This window comes from Misgurnus anguillicaudatus, chromosome 21 (genome assembly GCF_027580225.2).
Source record: "Misgurnus anguillicaudatus chromosome 21, ASM2758022v2, whole genome shotgun sequence".
In the NCBI taxonomy this organism is placed as follows: domain Eukaryota; kingdom Metazoa; phylum Chordata; class Actinopteri; order Cypriniformes; family Cobitidae; genus Misgurnus; species Misgurnus anguillicaudatus.
The window spans coordinates 14,980,001-15,003,062 of record NC_073357.2 but is presented as its reverse complement, the minus strand read 5'-3'; the positions used below and the strand labels follow the sequence as shown (position 1 = coordinate 15,003,062).

General features: G+C 37.6%; 1 protein-coding gene, 4 long non-coding RNA genes, 2 other non-coding genes and 1 pseudogene across 7 annotated transcripts in view; 5 read left to right on the top strand and 3 right to left on the bottom strand.

Annotated features, from left to right (window-relative positions):
• LOC129447580 (uncharacterized) overlaps positions 1-23,062 on the bottom strand; it is a 253,528-nt gene that overhangs the window by 134,974 nt on the left and 95,492 nt on the right. The gene's annotated exons all lie outside the window — the stretch shown is intronic.
• Positions 4,998-6,308, bottom strand: LOC129436511 (uncharacterized). The gene is made up of 2 exons (XR_008641848.2): positions 5,321-6,308; positions 4,998-5,227 (listed from the first exon to the last, which is right to left on the bottom strand). It is a non-coding gene; the product is annotated as an uncharacterized lncRNA (long non-coding RNA).
• LOC141353334 (uncharacterized) lies at positions 15,223-15,842 on the top strand. Its single transcript, XR_012360383.1, has 3 exons — positions 15,223-15,451; positions 15,547-15,652; positions 15,755-15,842. It is a non-coding gene; the product is annotated as an uncharacterized lncRNA (long non-coding RNA).
• Positions 17,134-23,062, top strand: part of LOC141353161 (uncharacterized) — a 76,004-nt gene continuing 70,075 nt past the window's right edge. The window contains exon 1 of the long non-coding RNA XR_012360185.1: positions 17,134-17,303. This is a non-coding gene — a long non-coding RNA (uncharacterized lncRNA). The remainder of the gene's footprint in view (positions 17,304-23,062) is intronic.
• Positions 19,534-20,851, bottom strand: LOC141353030 (uncharacterized). Its single transcript, XR_012360073.1, has 3 exons — positions 20,651-20,851; positions 20,521-20,564; positions 19,534-20,364 (listed from the first exon to the last, which is right to left on the bottom strand). It is a non-coding gene; the product is annotated as an uncharacterized lncRNA (long non-coding RNA).
• LOC129456108 (5S ribosomal RNA) lies at positions 22,473-22,591 on the top strand. Its single transcript, XR_008648671.2, has one exon. It is a non-coding gene; the product is annotated as a 5S ribosomal RNA (ribosomal RNA).
• On the top strand, positions 22,733-22,851 carry LOC129416409 (5S ribosomal RNA). Its single transcript, XR_008635337.2, has one exon. It is a non-coding gene; the product is annotated as a 5S ribosomal RNA (ribosomal RNA).
• LOC129456111 (5S ribosomal RNA) overlaps positions 22,981-23,062 on the top strand; it is a 119-nt pseudogene continuing 37 nt past the window's right edge.

Sequence of the window (23,062 nt, the reverse complement as noted above, 5' to 3'; positions counted from 1 at the left end):
ATGGACATGTTTAGGCAGGGTCGGCTGATGATGAGTGACTACTTTAAATGACCGGCCAGGGCTCTAGACTAACTTTTTGCACTGGTTGCACTGGTGCGCCTAACATTTTTTCTTAGGTGCACCAGCACAAAAGTTAGGTGCACCCTAATTTTTGACCCCATCGGATTTATAGTTCGCCCAAAAATTAAAATTCTGTATAATTTATTTGAAAATCAGGTTTGTAACTCTCATGTGGTTACAAACCTGTATAAATGTCTTTGTTCTGGTGAACATGAATGAAAATATTTTGAGGAATGTTTGTAACCAAACCATTCATGAGCCCCATTCACTTCCATAGTATTATTTTTTCCTACTATAGAAGTGAATGGGGCTCATGCTTGGTTTGGTTACAAACATTCCTCAAAATATTTTCATTCATGTTCACCAGAACAAAGACATTTATACAGGTTTGTAACAAAATGAGGGAGAGTTAATGATGACAGAATTTTTTATTTTTGGGTGAACTGTCCCTTTAACACCGCAAGTTTAGCGCCCATGGTGGTTTCATACAGAATATAAACATGTAGGCTATTTTATAATTTTCATGTTGTCATTCCATTTTCCTTATACGGGTCATGCACAGTCCTGTTTGATAACCCGCATCCGCGCGATTAAAATAACAGTTGACCCGTTATCCGACATCAGCATCAATTTATTTCATACCCGTTTTACATAAAGACTGCGACCGGCCGCACCGCAAATCGTGATGTAAGTAGAAACCTTTAAAGATCTTCATGCAGAACATTGACAGAAATAAGCACAGGACCATGCTTGTTCAAATATATTATCATTTAATGTGAAACTTTGTGAGGGTCGGCTGATTGACAGCTGAGCGGTCAGCAGTGTTTGAACACTCATAACCGCTGCGCTTATATTTATTATTACCTTATAAATTGATGATATGATTGCAGTGATTGCAAAAGGATGTCCAAAAAAACTCAAGTAGAATGTTAAATGTTTAAAGTTTAATGTCTCTTTCACGCTGCCCTGTGTAAACCCACGCGGGTGATGGCAAACGCGTGAGGAGCTTGCATTTTGCATTACCTTAAATTACCTTAAATTATGGTCATACAAATAAAAGTAAAACAACATTCAAAACTGTAATGTGTAAATTTATTTATGTAAAGTTACACTCGCAATAATAACAAAACATTGTGTTTTTTTAAATAGGTAAAAAGTGTTTTGTGCTGCATCGGTTTGAAGCACGTCACACAAAAAATAAACTCATATAGGCTATAGGCTACTTTTGAATTCGTTTTGTTAATTTGCTAATTATTTAAGGGAAACACATTTCATATAAGCTTATTTATTTTATTATTTTTTCACCAAAGAAAGACGTAATCATCACATTCTATTCATTTTAATGCTTTTTGCGCATAAACTAAACCCTTGGGGGAATTATTTATAAATGAATCAACAACGCAAATCAAGGAATTAACTTATTTCTCTATTTAAGACAGTCTGGCAGGGCGGTAACAGCCATACATCAAACACCGAAAAGTTTTGGAAGTAAGATTATGAAGAAAACAGCGGTCCTGACTCCTGGCTTTTTTCTATAAATTGAGCGCACGCGACATTGCTGTTCGGGTTACGTTCAAATAATTTTTTAAAAAGAATTATGCTCTGACTCGATTGAGGTTCATTACCTAATTCCGTCTTCGGGTTCGGACCTCTCGATCCCTGACCGGTAAGTTAAGCAGGATCTTTCGCCACAAGTGTTGTATTGCCATGCGGGGCTTACAAATGCTCAGACAGGTTGCTCATCGCGTTGTCAGCAGTTGAAAGACACTTGTCGTGTGGGCATAGTGTGCATTTCACACGAATATTTTTGTCCTTTCGAGCAATACGCTGAAAGTAATGTGAATATCGCCCCAGTGGCTGAAACCCTCCGTCTTCATTTCCCGCTCCCCTTTGCACCAGCAGCTCCGTCAAATCAATCTCTATGGCAACGGCACACGTACAGGGACACGCATGCACGCACCACTTAAATAGACAGAACTTTACACCCAGGCAAACACTGCTTGGGTAACGCAGGAAAGCGCGTTCCTATAGTCTAGTAAAGTAGTGTAGTTACCAATATTATTAGTGTAATGCGTTACTTTACTTCGTTACCCAAAAAAGTAATGTAGTTACTGTAATCCGTTACTTTGTAACTCGTTACCCCCAACACTGTTTCTACCTTTAAATTACAGTCGTATTGTTAAGTGTTGTACCTTTATTAATTGTTTAATGTTTTTAGTAAATTAAAACAGTCAAACAAACGTATTTAGACACGGATGTTACGCCAGGACATATCAAGCAATCTCTTTTAACAAAGCAATAGTGAAACGCAGTAACTTAAATAAAGTAAAATGTCTTACTGTGAATTATACTGCTGTGTCATTGTTGTCAGATCCAATATAACGTTAAGTGGTGCTTCTGAGTCTCTCTGCAAATCCAGCATCGACTTCTTTACAAATGAATCCTTGTACACAACGTTAACAACACTCCCCACACGAGCTGGAACTTCTTCAAAAGCAAACTTTATCCACGCATATTGCTAATGTTATGTTTCAAGCCTCTGAATTGAAGTATTTAGCTTCTGTGTTGTTCCCATGCGGTTCTTCCACAACCGAAAATGCGTTTCCATGGTATCATAACAGATCACCGCGTCAAAATAAAAGTCTCTCAGAAAAAATGTATTTAAAAGTCATTTTGGTTACATTTGTCAATCTTTAAAGACATGTTTACTCGTTAAGACACACGTGTGTCACACGAAGCTGTGGGCGGGGCTACAAAAGTAGACTTGTCCTTTTGGTTATGGGGAGGTGTTTCAATTCTACTTTGACGTCATAGATTTCCGAATTTTTCACTGGAGTGTTTAGCTGGCTTGGTGCCAAAAACGGTTCTATTTCAGTAGCACGGACGTTTTCAGTTCTGAAACTTGCAGGATGTTCATTTAAGTATGATGACCTCTTATATAACAAATTATCAAGTTAAAATTGAGTTTTTGATTCACCGCTCCTTTAATTTATTTATACACTCTTATATTTAATATTTCATAAATGTGACTGTAGTGTGTTTTATATTTTTTATATAAATAAAAAAGTAAACAAACAAGACACGCAGCTGTTTTTATTGTTTTATTGTTTTGTACTATATAATGCAATTAACATCACACATGAACATTAACATAAAATTCAAGCTAAACATGTATATTACAGATGGGTATGGGAATTTTTTATTTTTTTTATTTATTGAAAATATCAAAATTTACAAACAAACATGGCTGCATGAGATTTGTTTCTTCAAAATTAGTATATAGAAAAGATATAGCCTGAGGGAGCAGCTCTTAATGCAAATAGGAATTACACATGTATTTGAATACAAAACAAATAATTATAATAAAATTAAAACAAACAAAAAGAAAAGATGAAAAAAGATAAGGGGATAATTCAGACATTGTTCATCTAATTACATCTGTTGGGAAGTGTTTTAGGGATTCATATATTTTTTGTGCTTTAGTACTTTTCAACAATTTTAAAGATTTCATGTACAGTTTGAATTCATTTAAAAAAACAACAAATTTGGGAGATGATTTCACAATTCTACATTTGTGAATGAAGAATTTAGCTAAACATACAATTGTATTAGTACATAGCTCATCATCCTTGCTTTGCAATAACAATCCAAAAGTTATGTCGTCACTAGAGAAAGAGGTTGGGAGTGAAGACAACAGTTGTTTAACCCAATTATATATATCACACCAAAAAGTCTGTGTCACGTTACATGAGAAAAACACATGGTCCGTAGTTTCAACATCATTATCACAGAAAGTACATGTAGTTTCATCTATACCAAAGCGAAGACTCAGTAACCCTTTAGAGGGGTAGATATCGTTCATTACTTTGAAGTGTGTTTCTTTCACTTTTGGAGGTATAGGGAGTGTTAGATACAATGTTCTTAGTTTAGTGATTGAATCTTTATCAAATTTTTGTAGGATGTTATTTTTGTTCTGGCTTGTTGGGTAAAGGTAATCAGTAAAACATTTTCTGATAAAGTGGTTAGTGCATTTTTTATCCAGAACATAAATCCCTTGAATTGAAAGTGGGGCCAATTGTGGTTGTATTGTATAATATGCCAAAATGTTTCTTGTCAAATGGACAAACCCTTGGGGTAGTGCTTTATATAATTTAGAGAAGTCTGATTTTGAGGGTTTGAAATTATGTTTGATGCAAAATTGTTCATAATTTAAAAAATGTCCGTTGGTATCCATTAAGTCGGCCATGGACCAAATGTCTCTCCCTTACCAATCCTCAAAGAACAGAGATCGGTTGCGGTGCAAAATATACCTGTTATTCCGGAGTACAGATGTATGGGGTGAGAAGCTATGTACATATAATATTTTCCAAGAGTATTTGTTTGTGAAACTCTGACATTGAAATAGGTAATTTATTAACACAAAAGTCCGTTCTAAGAAGAAATTCTAATCCTCCAATTTTCTTGAATAAGGACTTTGGAATACAATACCAAAAAGAGTTGCTGTGCTTGATCCAAGATTTTATCCAATTTATTTTTAAGGTTCCATTAAGGCAGTCAAAATCAATAACTTTTAGTCCTCCATCCTTTGTGTCTTTAACCATATACCCAGCTAACACAAATACGTAACTGTTACGTAACGTCGACGTAATATGATGACCAAACTTACGTCGTGGCGACGAACCGAGTTACGATCGTGGCGACCGGAAAAGTGAAATTCCTGGATCCGTCGCCTGCACGTAACTTTGCAACGTAATCTGCCTGTCGTGGGCACGTCGTGACAACGTAATGGATTAAAAGTTTTATGTTAGTAACCAGTTAATTTTAATCTTTTATTTAATATTCTTTGGGCGGACATCTGCAGTATAACTAATTTAACTTGTCCTTATTTGCCCATTACTAAAAGAGTTACCATAACATATGAATGACAGACTCAGAGCTTGAATACTTCATTTATTGAACATGAACATTACAAACATTTAAATAAACATATGTTGAAATGAACATTTAAATGGATTCTCCATATAAGTTAATTTAAAATGTAATTTCTGAATTGTGCAGGCGTTTTGTCAGACGGAGAGAGAGCGCGTGGTCCTCTTCGTGTTCCGGTTGCCAGGGTAACGCTGCTCTAACCTTCACCAGTCCAAAACGCCAAACGTGTCCCACAAAACTTTAAAATAAAGACAATAAAATAAATAAAGGTTAAAAAATATCTACACGTTTTCATAAAATCTATTTATTTGTTGTGAAGTTAGTATCTTACCTGATAAAACGAAATTTCCTGTCAGATGAACATTCCTGTCAGTGCCGCATAAAACGCGGTTTATACTGTCGGGCGAGATTCTGTGAGCCTTAATAAGTATGTTAACATGCTGTTTTCATAACTCTTAAGCAACTAAAATAAGTTCTTGTGTATTTTAAACGGGTCTCAGTTCAGAGAAACAACACCGCGTCCTGTCAGACAGCCACCGTTCTGCTGTGCACGCACGGTCGCGCGCTCTGGTTGAGGTCAGCTGGGCGGGAGGCGCGTGCTGTTTCATGTTTCCCATTTAAATGGCAGTTCTTGTGTATTTAATCTATTTTTACTTATTTAAGGGAAACTTTGAGACTGAAAAGTTTTAATAAGCTAACCTAAATAGAAAACGAAATTAATGTTTAGGCTATATAATTGTAAAGGTAATGAAATTACCTCCCTGGGACGTAACAGTTACGTTCCCAGTAAGTTATGAAATTACCAAAATAGTACGAATTTATTACGTAACTGGGACGTACTTGGTTATCTTGCGACGTAAGGAGTCCGTACTGGCGACGTGGTGATTTGGTACTGTAATGGTAATGAAATTACCTCCCTAGGACATAACAGTTACGTTGCCAGTAAGTTATGAAATTAACAAAATAGTACGAATTTATTACGTAACTGGGACGTACTTGGTTATCTTGCGACGTAAGGAGTCTGTACTGGCGAGGTGGTGATTTGGTACTGTAATGGTAATGAAATTACCTTCCTAGGTCGTAACAGTTACGTTGCCAGTAAGTTATGAAATTACCAAAATAGTACAAATTTATTACGTAACTGGGACGTACTTGGTTATCTTGCGACGTAAGGAGTCCGTACTGGCGACGTGGTGATTTGGTACTGTAATGGTAATGGAATTACCTCCATAGGACGTAACAGTTACGTTGCCAGCTGGTAAGTCATGAAATTACCAAAAATTACCAATAAATTACGTAACTAGTACGTCGTGTTTTAGCTGGGATAGATGGGTATGGGAATTGTTAATGACGAAATTGTCCGCGCTCTCTGGCGCATGCTAATAACGTCACCGTCCGAATTCGCTCACTCATTTCGTTCACTCTTTGCTGATATAGTGCACTCAACTGCCACGCACCATATAGGGAATAGTGAATGAGTGAACGAGGGAGCGGTTTCAGACACAGCTAGTGAGTATCCGTGCAAAATACGCAAATTCAGGTGATAAAACGACAAAACTGGATAGGCATTAAATGTTTGTTGTAACTAATGATAAGTTATCGACCTTTTTTGTTGATGTTAGTTCATAACAGCTTTGCTGCACGTCAAAGAGCTTGCATCACTTTTCTCAAACTAATCTCGCCTTTTTAACCAGAATAGAGGTAACTACAAACAAAGTTTTACAATTGTTATATTATTATAAGAGAGAGCCATGGTAAACTATTATGGACACCGCAGTTATGTCTAATGTTACTGTCTTTTCTCCGTGCATGGGAAAGAAAAGTCATACTTTATGTGAACACGTGAATGAACAAACACCAGTCAGCGCGTGGCTCAGCACGTCAGCTTGTTGTTCTCTAATGTAAATCTAGTGTATAAAGTACTAATGGTGTAAATGTGGTAACTTTAAAGCTTCAGTTGATAAGAATAACAGTTAACACTTCATTTTAACAACACTGACATTTCATGCGATCTGCTCACTACATTGCAAGAGAGTTTTCTTGGTTATTTCATGCAATTCAAACAATCAGCCATTAAAGGTCTCAAATTGTGTAGCAACCTGTGAGGAATATAACAAGGAACGAACCCAAATGCAGACATGACAAAAAATAAGTAATTTATTAACAAAACAGGGAAAACAAAACCCACGAGGGGGCAAAACAAGACAGGATGAACGCAACACTAAACTAACATTAAACTAAACATAAACCAACAATAAACTCTACACTACATATAACAGAAAAGACTAGATCTTCTTAAATACTCACAGATGTAAAAAATAAAGGAACACGACAAGGAATACAAAACGCACGAGCACAGAACAGCAAACACAAGGACAAATATAGCTGCAAGCAGCGATACCGGGGTCAAGCCAAACATGGCAAAAAATGATTCATACGTGATGACTGTCATGATTAAAGATCTAAGTTTGCATTAGTTTTAGGAAAAAAATAGAATTTTTTTGTATCTTGAGAACACTAGGTGGCGCGGTGCCGAAACAATAGATGGTGCCTCAGGTCATGACTGTGATGACACATACCAAATTGAGTGTAAATACGATAAAGCAATACAGAGATATAGCCTTAAATGACTTGACCACTAGGGGGCACTAACCAAACAATAAATTGTGACTCAGGTCTTGATTGTGATGACACCCACCAAATTTGGTGTAAATACAATAAAGAGATGCAGAGATATAGCCTTAAATGACTTGACCACTAGGGGGCACTGACCAAAAAATAAATTGTGATTCAGGTCTTGATTGTGATGACACCCACCAAATTTTGTGTAAATACGATAAAGAGATGCAGAGATATAGCTTCAAATCTCTTGACCACTAGGGGGCACCGAAAAGTTTACAAGTCCTCCCAGAACATGTTGCTGATGAACCATACCAAGTTTCATAACAATACGCAATTGCGTTTCTGAAATACTTGAACTTAAAGAAAAAATTCAAAATGGCCGACACACAAAATGGCCGACCAAAAACCATTTGGTATCGTTTGACTCGGCATGCCTCAAGAAATCTAACAAGACCAGTCTCATAATTTTACATTCAAGTTTGCAATAGTTATAAGCAAAAGTAGACATTTTTTATATCTCGTGACCAGTAGGGGGCAGTGTGACGAAATGGTGCATGCACCCTCAGGTCATCACTGGTATGACATATACCAAGTCTCATATTAATACGCAAAAGTTTTGCGAAGATACAGGCTCAAACACATTTTGGCGTGCTCGCCCTCGCATTCTTTGATGCGTTATACGACAACGGATAGGTCTACCGAAAAGCTTTTGATAACTTTTTGTCTAGAGTGTCTCTAGACGATGCATACCAAAAATCAAGCCAATCACACGAGCGCTCTAGGAGGAGTTCGAAAAAGTAGGTGTTCAATATAATTCAAAATGGCCGACAGGAAGTAGGTTTGACTCAGACATATTTGGTACAGTCAGACTCAGCATGAGCCAAGGAATCAATAGAGTGAAGTCTTATGTCAGTGTGGCAATTTAATCAAATGATATAAAGATTTTAAACAATTTATTTACATATCCTGACCACTAGGTGGCGCTGTCTTAAAGATTTATAGGTGCGCTCAGAACATGTCACTGATGAACCATGCCAAATTTCGTAGCGATACGCCATTCTGTTTGTGAAATACTGAACTTAATGAGAAAATTCAAAATGGCCGACACCCAAAATGGCCGACTGAAAACCGTTTGGTATCGTTTGACTCGGCATGCCTCAAGGAATCTTACAAGACCACTTTCATGATTTTAGACTCAAGTTTGAAGTAGTTATAAGCGAAAATAAGCATTTTTCGAATCTCGTGACCACTAGGTGGCGCTGTGACGAAACGTTGCAGGCACCCTCAGGTCATGACTGTAATGACATATACCAAGTTTCGTGTCGATACAATAAAGTTTTGCGAAGATACGGCCACACGTCCGTTTTGGCGTGCTCGCCGCCATATATGTTGTCAATTTATATGAGAACGCATTGGTCTATCAAACAGCTTTTGATAACTTTTTGTCTGGGGTGTCTCTAGATGCTACATACCAAAGGACATGCAAATCGGACGGACGGTCTAGGAGGAGTTCGAAAAAGTAGGTTTTACGGAAAATTCAAAATGGCGGAAAGATGTGCATGACACAAATGACATCAACATGTGCAACTGAATCATCATGAGCCAAGGATTCAGAGGAAACAAGAATTTATTTTCTAGGACTCACGGGTCACAAGTTGTGAGCATGAACATAAGTGGATTTTTGGACTGTTGGTGGCGCTAGAGGGTTTGAGTCAGACACACCAATGTTGCTATAGTAACTTCTGTGACTGTCCTCTACATGTGTGCCAAATTTCATAACTTTCCTACGTACGGTTCTATGGGCTGCCATTGACTTTTGGGTGGAAGAACGAGGAACAAGAATAACAATAATAATAATAAGAAAACTAACAATAACAATAGGGTTCTACGCCCCTTCGGGGCTTGACCCCTAAATATAGCTGCAAGCAGCGATACCGGGGTCAAGCCAAACATGGCAAAAAATGATTCATACGTGATGACTGTCATGATTTAAGATCTAAGTTTGCATTAGTTTTATGAAAAAAAAAACAATTTTTTCGTATCTTGAGACCACTAGGTGGCACTGTGCCGAAAGAATAGATGGTGCCTCAGGTCATGACTGTGATGACACATACCAAATTTAGTGTAAATACAATAAAGCGATACGGAGATATAGCCTTAAATGACTTGACCACTAGGGGGCACTGACCAAAAAATAAATTGTGTCTCAGGTCTTGATTGTGATGACACCCACCAAATTTGGTGTAAATACAATAAAGAGATGCAGAGATATAGCCTTAAATGACTTGACCACTAGGGGGCACTGACCAAAAAATAAATTGTGACTCAGGTCTTGATTGTGATGACACCCACCAAATTTGGTGTAAATACAATAAAGGGATGCAGAGATATAGCTCTTGACCACTAGGGGGCACCGAAAAGTTTACAAGTCCTCCCAGAACATGTTGCTGATGAATCATACCAAGTTTCATAACAATACGCAATTGCGTTTCTGAAATACTTGAACTTAAAGAAAAATTCAAAATGGCCGACACACAAAATGGCCGACCAAAAACCATTTGGTATCGTTTGACTCGGCATGCCTCACGAAATCTAACAAGACCAGTCTCATAATTTTACATTCAAATTTGCAGTAGTTATAAGCAAAAATAGACATTTTTTATATCTCGTGACCAGTAGGGGGCAGTGTGACGAAATGGTGCATGCACCCTCAGGTCATCACTGTTATGACATATACCAAGTCTCATATTAATACGCAAAAGTTTTGCGAAGATACAGGCTCAAACACATTTTGGCGTGCTCGCCCTCGCATTCTTTGATGCGTTATACGACAACGGATAGGTCTATCGAAAAGCTTTTGATAACTTTTTGTCTAGAGTGTATCTAGATGATGCATACCAAAAATCAAGCCAATCACACGAGCGCTCTAGGAGGAGTTCGAAAAAGTAGGTGTTCAATATAATTCAAAATGGCTGACAGGAAGTAGGTTTGACTCAGACATATTTGGTACAGTCGGACTCAGCATGAGCCAAGGAATCAATAGAGTGAAGTCTAATGTCATAGTGGCAATTTAATCAAATGATATAAAGATTTTTAAAAAAAAATTACATATCTTGACCACTAGGTGGCGCCGTCCTAAAGATTTATAGGTGCGCTCAGAACATGTCACTGATGAACCATGCCAAATTTCGTAGCGATACGCCATTCTGTTTGAGAAATACTGAACTTAATGAGAAAATTCAAAATGGCCGACACCCAAAATGGCCGACCGAAAACCGTTTGGTATCGTTAGACTCGGCATGCCTCAAGGAATCTAACAAGACCACCTTCATGATTTTAGACTCAAGTTTGAAGTAGTTATAAGCGAAAATAGGCATTTTTCGAATCTCGTGACCACTAGGTGGCGCTGTGACGAAACGTTGCAGGCACCCTCAGGTCATGACTGTTATGACATATACCAAGTTTCGTGTCGATACAATAAAGTTTTGCGAAGATAAGGCCTCACGTCCATTTTGGCGTGCTCGCCGCCATATATGTTGTCAATTTATATGAGAACGCATTGGTCTATCAAAAAGCTTTTGATAACTTTTTGTCTTGGGTGTCTCTAGATGCTACATACCAAAGGACATGCAAATCGGACAAACGGTCTAGGAGGAGTTCGAAAAAGTATGTTTTACGGAAAATTCAAAATGGCGGAAAGATGTGCATGACACAAATGACATCAATGTGTGCATTTGAATCATCATGAGCCAAGGATTCAGAGGAAACAAGAATTTAGTTTCTAGGACTCATGGGTCAGAAGTTATGAGCATGAACATAAGTGGATTTTTGGACTGTTGGTGGCGCTAGAGGGTTTGAGTCAGACACACCAATGTTGCTATAGTAACTTCTGAGACTGTCCTCTACATGTGTGCCAAATTTCATAACTTTCCTATGTACGGTTCTATGGGCTGCCATTGACTTTCGGCGGAAGAACGAGGAAGATAAATAATAATAATAAGAAAACTAACAATAACAATAGGGTTCTACGCCCCTTCGGGGCTTGACCCCTAAATATAGCTGCAAGCAGCGATACCGGGGTCAAGCCAAACATGGCAAAAATTGATTCATACGTGATGACTGTCATGATTTAAGATCTAAGTTTGCATTAGTTTTATGAAAAAAAAGCAATTTTTTTGTATCTTGAGACCACTAGGTGGCGCTGTGCCGAAACAATAGATGGTGCCTCAGGTCATGACTGTGATGACACATACCAAATTTAGTGTAAATACGATAAACCGATACAGAGATATAGCCTTAAATGACTTGACCACTAGGGGGCACTGACCAAACAATAAATTGTAACTCAGGCCTTGATTGTGATGACACCCACCAAATTTGTTGTAAATACGATAAAGAGATGCAGAGATATAGCTTCAAATCTCTTGACCACTAGGGGGCGCCAAAAAGTTTACAGGTTCTCCAAGAACATGTTGCTGATGAACCATACCAAGTTTCATAACAATACGCAATGGCGTTTCTGAAATACTTGAACTTAAAGAAAAAATTCAAAATGGCCGACACACAAAATGGCCGACCAAAAACCATTTGGTATCGTTTGACTCGGCATGCCTCACGAAATCTAACAAGACCAATCTCATAATTTTACATTCAAGTTTGCAGTAGATATAAGCAAAAAAAGATTTTTTTTATATCTCGTGACCAGTAGGGGGCAGTGTGATGAAATGTTGCATGCACCCTCAGGTCATCACTGTTATGACATATACCAAGTCTCATATTAATACGCAAAAGTTTTGCGAAGATACAGGCTCAAACACATTTTGGCGTGCTCGCCCTCTCATTCTTTGATGCGTGATACGACAACGGATAGGTCTACCGAAAAGCTTTTGATAACTTTTTGTCTGGAGTGTCTCTAGATGATGCATACCAAAAATCAAGCCAATCACACGAGCGCTCTAGGAGGAGTTCGAAAAAGTAGGTGTTCAATATAATTCAAAATGGCCGACAGGAAGTAGGTTTGACTCAGACATATTTGGTACAGTCGGACTCAGCATGAGCCAAGGAATCAATAGAGTGAAGTCTTATGTCATAGTGGCAATTTAATCAAATGATATAAAGATTTTAAACAATTTATTTACATATCCTGACCACTAGGTGGCGCCGTCCTAAAGATTTATAAGTGCGCTCAGAACATGTCACTGATGAACCATGCCAAATTTCGTAGCGATACGCCATTCTGTTTGTGAAATACTGAACTTAATGAGAAAATTCAAAATGGCCGACACCCAAAATGGCCGACCGAAAACCGTTTGGTATCGTTTGACTTGGCATGCCTCAAGGAACCTAACAAAACCACCTTCATGATTTTAGACTCAAGTTTGAAGTAGTTATAAGCAAAAATAGGCATTTTTCGAATCTCGTGACCACTAGGTGGCGCTGTGACGAAACGTTGCAGGCACCCTCAGGTCATGACTGTAATGACATATACCAAGTTTCGTGTCAATACAATAAAGTTTTGCGAAGATACGGCCTCACGTCCGTTTTGGCGTGCTCGCCGCCATATATGTTGTCAATTTATACGAGAATGCATTGGTCTATCAAAAAGCTTTTGATAACTTTTTGTCTTTGGTGTCTCTAGATGCTACATACCAAAGGACATGCAAATCGGACGAACGCTCTAGGAGGAGTTCGAAAAAGTAGGTTTTACGGAAAATTCAAAATGGCGGAAAGATTTGCATGACACAAATGACATCAATGTGTGCAATTGAATCATCATGAGCAAAGGATTCAGTGGAAACAAGAATTTAGTTTCTAGGACTCACGGGTCAGAAGTTATGAGCATGAACATTAGTGGATTTTTGGACTGTTGGTGGCGCTAGAGGGTTTGAGTCAGACACACCTTTGTTGCTATAGTAACTTCTGAGACTGTCCTCTACATGTGTGCCAAATTTCATAACTTTCCTACGTACGGTTCTATGGGCTGCCATTGACTTTTGGGTGGAAGAACGAGGAAGATAAATAATAATAAGAAAACTAACAGAAACAATAGGTGTCTACGCCACTTCGTGGCTTGACCCCTAATAAATAGGGAGAACTAATGAGGGACACAGCTGAAATCAAAGACATGTAAGGGAGCGGGTAAAAAGTGACGAGACCCGGGAAATGCGTGGTCAGAATAATTCAATACTAAAACCACGCATTTCCCACATAAAACATGGTACTGCCAGGACCCCAAACACAAAGACAAGATATATGCTGCGTCCGAAAACTCAAGGCAGTGACTCGTTGCCTCGCTGCCTCATGAGGAAATGACTTCGGAGGAATGAAGGTAGCTCAGAGAAAGACTTTCGGACACACTTCTAAGGCAGCGTGTTTGAAATTTAAAACCAAGTTTTCGTGAGAATCACCCGTCTCCAAATGCATAAATATTATACACATGATGTAACCCCAGGTGGACCACCCAGGTGGAAACATGTATGCATTAGGTCAGTGTTTCTCAAACTTTTTCTGCCCAAGGACCACTTCATCTTCCAATATTTTTCTGAGGACCACCTAACAGAATCCAACTCTAACACGCCCCCCAAAAAACAACAAAATAGGAAGGATAAGCTAAATTTAAGTTTAATATGCAACTGTTTTAAGTCAAAAACTAATTTTTAAAACACAAATGCAATGCTATGTTCAGAAATTACTATATGAATTTTATTTCATTTGAAAAAGTAAATGTGAAATGAGTTGCAGCTTAATATGAACAACAAACTGCACATGTGAAAAAAACTGCAATTAAACATACTGTAACAGCCTAGGTCCCACTTAATGTCATTCCAAAGAGCCATTAGTTTAAAACTGAGGTGGTGGGTATATGGAGTTTATGGTTGTAACAATGGTAACAATAAAATGCAAAAAAAAGTTCCCCTTAATGTCCAAAATCACTGAAATTACAGGGATTTTACACATGAAACAAAAACTAGTACATTACAAAACTAATAGATCTGTGGATTTTAGCTGCTTTCAGTTGACGCTTGATCTTTGACTCCTCTTTGGTTTAGCCACCGATCCATTTTTATGTTATTAAAACAAAATGCAAGAACTGATATCACAGTTTCGCAAGTGCATTAAAAATCTAAATAAGTGACGATTGTATGAACACTTGCCTAATTTAGGTCATCTTTTGGCGGACCACTGGGGGGGTTTGGCGGACCACACTTTGAGAATTACTGCATTAGGTGGACGGCTTTATCCAAAGCATATACTTTTTATTAGTATGTGTGCTCCTTGGTTATTTAGCCCATAACCTCTTCTCAGCCTTGTTTGTTTTATTTTTATGTATATACACTGTAAAACCTAACAGTGTAAGTCACTTAACGAAATTAGTTTTTTAAACTTATTATTTTTTAAAGTTAATTTCACTTAATAAAAACTGTGATATGAACTCAAAAACTGCAAATGATTAACCATAACTTAAACCAAATAAGTAAGCAACAGCCAGGACACAGATATGAAGAGCTAACAGGAAAGCATTGCAAACTCTTTTCAACCTTTTTAAAGCATCTTTAAACTTTAAAAACATGTTGTTTGTCGTGACTCTTCATTTTAATACTGACTCGGTTACAGTAATTTGTGTATTGTTGGACATACGATAAAACAACATGACATTGACACAGCAATTTGACCTCAGACTCATTTTTATCAGCAGATTAGTGTGCTTTGAGTACACCACAGTTCTGTAAGTGAAAAATTTATTCATATTTATGTGTGTTTCTTTCTCAGTAAGGACTAACTTTAACTGACTGTCTGTATGTCTGTTCTCAACCAAACGGTCATTCAAGACCTTTTAAAGGTAACGTTACCACATTTATTCATTCATTTATTATGTTTTGAGTACACCACAGTTGTAAAAAATGTATTTATATTTGTGTGTTTCTTACTGTTTAGCAAAAACATTTCCCGTGCAAGTTTGAATCTCTCTCAGTAAGGACTAATTGACTGGCTGTCTGTTCTCGACCAAACGATCATTCTTACTCATAAAAAACTTTTAAAGGTAACGTTACCCCATTTATTTGTTCATTTATTATGTTTAGAACACCACAGTTCTTTCAATTGGAAATTAATTCATATTTGTGTGTGTTTTCTTACTGTTTAGCACAAGTGTGTCCCGCGCAAGTTTGAATTTCTCTCAGTAAGGACTGACGGACGGCCATTCACTCATAAAACCTTTAAAAAGGGAACATTATCACATTTGTTATGTTAAGTACACCACAGTTCTTTCATTGGGAAATTAATTCATATTTGTGTATGTTTTCTTACTGTTTAGCACAAGTGTTTCCCGCGCAAATTAGAATTTCTCTCAGTAAGGACTGACGGATGGCCATTCACTCCTTTTAAAGGTAACGTTATCACATTTATTGTGTTGTGAGTATACTACAGTTCTGTATAGGGATGGGCACAAGTACTCGAACGTGGCATCGATGATCGATCACAAAAACGATGATCATGCGGCTTTATTTATTTATTTATTTATTGTGGATATGACGGCATTGGATGTCTGGTTAGCATTACAAGCGCATGTGGTAGTAAAGGCTGGGTCTGGAGATGCGTGTTTGACGTCGTGTTGAGCTATGCAGACCGGCGTATGACATCAGTAACGTTACCATGCATGATTAAAAAACAAACATATAATTCCGCGCACCCGCCGTGCACGCAGCAACCCCTAGATCTTGTGAAGCCGGTCACACCTCACATCACTGAGGCATTATGGTTTAAAAAGATGCCCTGATTTTCAGAAATACAGTCAGTCAGGTGCAAAAGTACAGCGCCGTCAAAAGTTTAATGGTTATCATCTCATATTTAAAAATCAATGTTAAAAAATACCAGAGAGCCATACGAGCATTAACATTACATATTGACTGAGAACAGGTAAGGGGACAGTTATCATCTCATATTTAAACATCAATGTAAAAAGATACCAGAGAGCCATACGAGCATTAACATTATATCTTGACTGAGAACAGGTAAGGGGATGACACGCCACAGCTAATCGCTAAAATAATAGTAAAAGACTTAAAGCTGCTTAATGTTATGAAGCTTGTGCTTTGACTGGACGTGTTTAAAAGGGCGCTGTTTATGGTGCACATCCACAACGGGAGTTAAACTTTCTGTACATAACTTAGTTGAAAACTTAGTTGAAGTCTAGCATTTTATGCAGATAGATGCACAATGTACATTTATGTTGTATAAAGGCTTACTATATTTAGAGTGCGTCATATAGAAAGTGGTTGATGCTTATTAACTCTTTAGATTCACTTCATCACGCAGCTATTCCTATTAGAGGTTTCTGTTAAAACCATTTAATTCATTAATAATCTAGTATGTGTTCATTGTTCTGTCATAGTTTCTTCAAAATTAAGTTTTATTTCAGTGTTTTTAATAAAAATATTTTCACCATGACGTGTACGCCCCTTTGATTGCCCCGCCCCAGTTAATCGAGTACTCGTTCTTCAGATCTATGGATTAATCTAAATGAAAAAATGACATAAATGCACATCCCTAGTTCTGTAAGTGGAAAAGTAATTCATATTTGTGTGTTTTCTCCCAGGTTAGCACGAATGCATCCAGCATAATTTTGGATCACCATTGAGGAGACTGGCTGACTGTTCTCAAACAACCATCATTCACACGCAAAAACTTTAAAGGTACCACATTTATTTAAGTTGTTAGTATACCACAGTTCTGTTAGTGAAACATTTATTCATACTTTTGCAGAGGCACGGGAAGATATTTTCGGTAGGGGGTGCTGGGTTGCGGATGCGGCGGCGGGGGGGGGGGTATAGTTATAGAATTCTAATTCTAAAATTCTATTTTCTGCTACTATCCTCTGGCCGGGCCGGGCCGTTGATTAAGCATATTTTTTAATCATTACTTTATTAGCCTCATTGGGTGGGGAGAAAACTATGCCATATTATCAGAAATATTATATCATCATCTAAATCATCTTCATCTAAATAAATAAATAATCAGATATTCGTTTAAATTTTCAAATAACAGTATGCTCTATTAAAAATCAGTTTTGATTTAGTTCAAAACCAGCAACATGATTTTAAACAATAATGTAATTAGAAAGATTTAATTCAAATGTTTCAGTTGTTATTTGCTTACTTTATTTTTATGTTAATTGCAATTCATGTCATAGTAATCTTCAGTTTAAATTTGCTTTTAAAATGTTACATTTTCATATTTTTATCTATTTACTTATTTATTTTATATTCACCTAGATTGACAATAAAGCTTGCTTCGACTAGAAGTAATTAAAAGATCATCTACCAGTCACACGGAGATACGGAGTTATTAACGAATATTTTATTATCAGAGTGCAGCATTTTATCAAAGTTTTCTGGTCTAATTAAATAAAACAGAAAAAAACTAAAAGGGTCATTTTTAAAGTTGGGTTAGAAGAATTTTGATATTAGCAGCGTTTTTAAGATTTTAAACTAATTCCAAAACAGCTCGCGTTTCTAAATAAGGCATGCGCCGAAAATTTCATTTTATAGATTGAACTCATTCCCTTCACACACATATTTTTCGTGCTTTAAGGGGTTTATAATTTAGAGCTGTTCCAGTAAACACGTGATTATGTCTGACCAAAATATTTTCCTCTGTTATTCGAATGAATTCGTTATTCGTTTTGAAGCTATTATCCGTGCCCTTCCGAATAACGTATTCGGCTTCGGGCACATCCCTATTATAGACTATATTTAGGCCAAAGTAACAAATGTGTCCAAAAAGTTACACAAACTACAAAATGATTTGTAAAAGTTACAAAATGCAACACGAGTCATGTGCGGAGTCTCCTCTGGCACCCATCACGCACCGGGTCTGCTATTCTGTATGGTGTAGCTTAAGTGCAACATGGAGTTTCCAGCGAACCAGTTATACAGTATTGTTCAAAATAATAGCAGTACAATGTGACTAACCAGAATAATCAAGGTTTTTAGTATATTTTTTTATTGCTACGTGGCAAACAAGTTACCAGTAGGTTCAGTAGATTCTCAGAAAACAAATGAGACCCAGCATTCATGATATGCACGCCCTTAAGGCTGTGCAATTGGGCAATCAGTTGAATTAGTTGAAAGGGGTGTGTTCAAAAAAATAGCAGTGTGGCATTCAATCACTGAGGTCATCAATTTTGTGAAGAAACAGGTGTGAATCAGGTGGCCCCTATTTAAGGATGAAGCCAACACTTGTTGAACATGCATTTGAACGCTGAGGAAAATGGGTCGTTCAAGACATTGTTCAGAAGAACAGCGTACTTTGATTAAAAAGTTGATTGGAGAGGGGAAAACCTGTAAAGAGGTGGCAAAAATGATAGGCTGTTCAGCTAAAATGATCTCCAATGCCTTAAAATGGAGAGCAAAACCAGAAAGACGTGGAAGAAAACGGAAGACACCCATCAAAATGGATAGAAGAATAACCAGAATGGCAAAGGCTCAGCCAATAGCCGCTTTTGCACTATCGGGCATGTGCGAGCCAGGGCTTCAAACGGGCCTCACGGAGCCAATAGCCTCAGACCTCCAGCTGTGTAGCCAAAATCACGACGCGTTTGCATTGTCAAGCCAATAGCACCGCAGCGGTTCAGAAAACCCCGCCCTTAATACGCCTACCTGGATGTAACGTCACACAACTCCGCCTGTTTTACCGTGAGGAAGTCACTTCAATCTGACAGGAGACGGGAGTTAGATCGCATCATCTTGGCCCAAATTTAGGGGTTTCAAAGCTTGGTCCCCTATTGATATTTTTTCTCCATTTACGGCAGCTTTATAAACTATTTTTTAATCTAAGTGTTCTCTGTATTGTCCAGTGTTGGGGTAACTAGTTACTAAGTAATTTGTTACTCTAATTTAATTACTTGAAAAAGAAATGAAAGGGATTACTCTTATTTTTCTTGTAATCGAATTACAGTTACTTCTGATGTAACTAAATACTGTCTATGGACTGTAGAACAATTATGTATACTATAATAAATAGTGGATTTAACATGGTTTTAGTTTACAATTCTCACTATTAACTGGTTGATTATTAGCATTAATATTACTGAGATGTTGACAGTTTTTTAGTAGGCCTACTTAAATAACACATATTAATGCCTGATTCTGCAAAACCTTATTCTACATCCTTAACCCTCCCCATTTCTACAAATACTTAAAATAAACAACTACTTTAGTATTAATAAGCAGTAGTTGGAGTATATTGAGGCAAAAGTAGTTAATAGTTAATTAATAGAGAGAAATGAACCCTAAAGTGGGACCAGAATAATTGATGTACTTTTATATATTGTTTCTTCGAGCCATTTCAAGCCTATCCTTGTATCATGTACTAAATAGGATTTAGAAAGTAATTAGTAATAATTAAATACTTTTTGGAGAGAGTAATTTGTAAAGTAATTTAATTACATGATTGAAGATGTAATTAGTAACTAGTAATTAATTACTTTTTTGAGTAACTTACCCAACACTGGTACTGTCATTTTGAAACTGCAACATAACAAATTTTGACAATGATACTTTAACTTCTCTTATCCAAAAATAGGCAAACATGTTTGCTGAAGGCTAATCCAGTAACTATAAAGCTACATAAGAATAACAATTTTTGACTTCATTGACAGAACAATTTCTCACCTGTTTATGAAAGCGTTTCTCTCTCTTTCTGTCTATCTGTCTGTCTGTGATCTCTCTCCACCCTCCTCTCTTCCTATTTGCACTGACAGTTATCACACATAAGGATATTTTAATGTAAGATATTGGGGATTCACATTTTATAACTGTCTATCAATGTAGTTCTGAGGTAAAATCATTGCGAATTTCAAATGCATATGGACAAAACATAAGCTACCTAACTAACTATATACTTTCTCACCTTCTTACTTCTGACGTCTTTAAAAATATAAATCGTATATCCATCTATAAAAAGTATATATGCAACAATGAGCAAGTTCTTTCAAAGTTTTAATTCACTGTTATTAAATGTACTTTAAATACAACGTTACCAATGACCAATGAGGCAGACTAGACCAGAGCACCACAGTAAGTTAGACGTTAGCCATGCAGATAATATATCAGTTGACGCTATTTAACAGTATTTACATCACATAACTATAAATATACACTTACAGTAATAACGAAGGCACTGTAATAATAAAGACACTTTGAAAATGCGTTTACTGTGGGGAGATTCAGAATATTATGCTGCGTTCCAGGCAGGCTTTTAGACCCGTGAGTTACGACTTCGGGGCCACGACTCACGACCCTATGCGTTCCAGGGAGCCTGTAACTCGTGTTTTTACAACCTTCTACCGGTGAAAGTGCACTGGAACGGCAGTCAAACCCGTGACTTCCCACCCGTGAACTCGTACTAGATCGATGTACTCCCAGTTCAGAGTCGTGAGTCGTGGTTTTGAACTCGTGAGTCACGGGTTACCGGTTGCCTGGAACGCAGCATTATTTTGCTTCAACACGCATCTCTTATTCATTTTCAGTTGAGTGGGGGACCGGAGAGTTAAAGCTGAGTGCCGCCACCTAGCGTCCTGGATGAATTCATTTTACAGATCTGAAAAGATTCGGGGCTTTTGACAAAACATTCGGGGCTTGAGTCCCATAAGCCACCCCCCCGCTCCGCCCCTGGTGTGGGTTTTAAATGCTGAGGTGTTAAAAAGAGATAGCTACGTTCAAGACATAAAAGAGCTGATAGAAAAGGAAAAAATGAATGAAATGTATGTAGAAGATAAAAGAATGTGGTGGGAGAATGTAAAATTTTTAATTAAAAGTCACACTATACATTTTTGCAGATTGATAGAGAAATGTAAAAGGTATAAAGAAAAAGAAACAAGAAAGAACTTAGAAAATGAGTTAAATCCGGAGGAGAAAGATATGACAAAGATAAAAGATTTGGAAGGCAAACTTAAAGATTTAGAAGAGGAAAAATATGAAGGAGCACGTTTAAGAAGTAAAGCCCGATATAGTGGAAGGCGAAAAATGTACAAAATTTTTCTTTAACTTAGAAAAAAGGAAGGGAAAAGCTGAAATGATAAAAGCTGTCAAAAAGGAAAATGGAGAAGAAGCAACGAACAATGCAGAAATACTAGAAGAGATGAAAAGGTATTACGAGAAATTATTTACAACAGAAGGGGAGCTAGATGAAAGTGAAGAACTGTATAAAATAATTGAAACAAAAGTAGAAAAGGAAGATAAAGAAATTTGTGACATGGACATAAGTGAAGGAGAAATAGAAAGAGCTATAAACGAACTGAATAGGAGCAAAAGTCCGGGCATTGATGGGTTAGGGCAGTGCTTCTCAATTATTTTCTGTCACGCCCCCCCTAGGAAGAAGTAAACATTTCACGCCCCCCCAACTCTCCGCCGCGACTGTAAATAGTATAATTTGTCTATAAAATGACACATCTGCAAAGCATTGTATCCTTATTAACATTAATGAAAACACAAAAAAAAGAAATATCAATCAACTTACAACAAAGAATAACTTTATTAACATTGTTTTTTAGTCTGTAACAGAAAAGACTTAAAATGCATCAATTTGCCTGAAATAAAAAATCAATCCTTATTTACAGTATATTTTTTGACCATTTGATACTGAAAAATTAAATTAAATATAATCAATAATTAATATTAAAAAACTCAAGCGGCTTTTCAGCGTGTTTGGGGTGTAATGTCTTTAAGTGACGGTGCAAAAAAATCACTTCCTGAAAAAGTATTTTCCCCGGGGTCTCACGCGCCCCCTTTCTGTAAGCGTTCGCCGATGGCATGGCGTTGCCACATTAGTCTTGAAGTGGCTCTCGAATCGAGTCAGCGCTCGCTTACGGCCACACCACCCTGAGCACGCCCGCTCTCGTCTGATCTCGGAAGCCAAGCAGGGTCAGGCCTGGTTAGTACTTGGATGGGAGACCGCCTGGGAATACCAGGTGCTGTAAGCATTTAATTCTTTATTTAATTAATTATTTAATTATTTATTTATATAATTTTTTCCCAGAAATGCATCCTTTCTGTAAGCGTTCGCCGATGGCATGGCGTTGCCACATTAGTCTTGAAGTGGCTCTCGAATCGAGTCAGCGCTCGCTTACGGCCACACCACCCTGAGCACGCCCGCTCTCGTCTGATCTCGGAAGCCAAGCAGGGTCGGGCCTGGTTAGTACTTGGATGGGAGACCGCCTGGGAATACCAGGTGCTGTAAGCATTTAATTAATTATTTAATTATTTATTCATATAATTTTTTTCCAGAAATGCATCCTTTCTGTAAGCGTTCGCCGATGGCATGGCGTTGCCACATTAGTCTTGAAGTGGCTCTCGAATCGAGTCAGCGCTCGCTTACGGCCACACCACCCTGAGCACGCCCGCTCTCGTCTGATCTCGGAAGCCAAGCAGGGTCGCGCCTGGTTAGTACTTGG